Genomic DNA, 1179 nt, shown 5'->3' on the forward strand with positions numbered 1-1179 from the left:
GTAGTGTCCCAAATTTTCTGATCAAGGAGATTATGGGGCCAAAGAGGAAAGTGATCAATGATATAGAGTGTGCCTAAGGAGAGTCACATGGAGAGAAAACATTCTCTCAGGCTTTCACAGCCAGCACATTGGCCAAGCAATGGTTGTGACTCATCCACATGGCTGACACTGACAAAAGATCTACAGTCTGAGGTACAGGATCTCAGGATAAATCCTGAGGGGATTTCACTGAGCTTATCAGACCCAAAAGCTGCAACTCTTGTGCATAGGTATTGCTTTATCTTGGTCTTAACCATCCAGCAGAAAAGTATAAAAACAAAGTATGAGAAGTAAAGACATGCTGTTATGTTGAGCTATAGGGGACTCAAGTCAACAATTTCTGACATTGCCAGTGAAGCAGAAAACCCAATACTATCATGGACTACTGGACTCTTTTAGAATATTTTGCTGAGTTAACACACCTATAATATTCAAATGATGGAACTTAACATAAAAGGGGTATACAGATGAATGTCCATTTTTGTATCTGCATTCAAATTGGTTAGGATAGATATATAGTTACATTCTCTTAATGAATAGAGAGATTAATTCTAATAGTGTTTGTAAATAGGGTATCATGTCTGCATCTTGTACACCAATTAACCATTAGGAAAAATGTATGTAATCTATTAATTATTGAAACTGTCGGGGGGCTGGGTACAGAAGGAGCTCTGGAGGATTCCTCGAAGGAAAGAATTTGTGGAGTTTAGACTCGCCGTGAGTGCAGACATTGAGCTTTCAGCCAAGGCCTGGAGACTGAGAGAGGCAGCCAGCCAGGCACAGTTGACATCTGTCAGAATGGGACTTGAAGATGACACCTGCAAGGGATGAGGACCTGGGCCCAAGGCCTCACAGAGCCTGACCTGCCCTGGGAAGAGCACACAGTTGTCTCTCCCAGACTGCCCCAGACCCATTGACTATGGCCGAGAGAGAGGAGGATGCTGAGGAAGCCTGGCTGCAGCTGCGGCCCGTGGAGCCCTTGCCGTCCCAGTGCTGTGGCAGTGGCTGCTCACCCTGTGTGTTTGACCTCTACCACCGAGATCTGGCAAGGTGGGAGACAGCCCGTGCTAGTAATGACAGAAGCCTGCTGAGTGGGAAACAGTCACAGAACTGCCCCTCCAAACTGAACCCAGAGAACTT

The 1179-nt window shown here is 45.7% G+C and overlaps 1 pseudogene; it reads left to right on the top strand.

The window, feature by feature from the left end:
• The first annotated feature begins 744 nt into the window (after positions 1–744).
• LOC111814899 lies at positions 745–1177 on the top strand (annotated as a pseudogene).
• The last annotated feature ends 2 nt before the right edge of the window (positions 1178–1179 follow it).

This window comes from Octodon degus, unplaced genomic scaffold, assembly GCF_000260255.1.
Source record: "Octodon degus isolate 3935 unplaced genomic scaffold, OctDeg1.0 scaffold01262, whole genome shotgun sequence".
Taxonomy (NCBI): Eukaryota; Metazoa; Chordata; class Mammalia; order Rodentia; family Octodontidae; genus Octodon; species Octodon degus.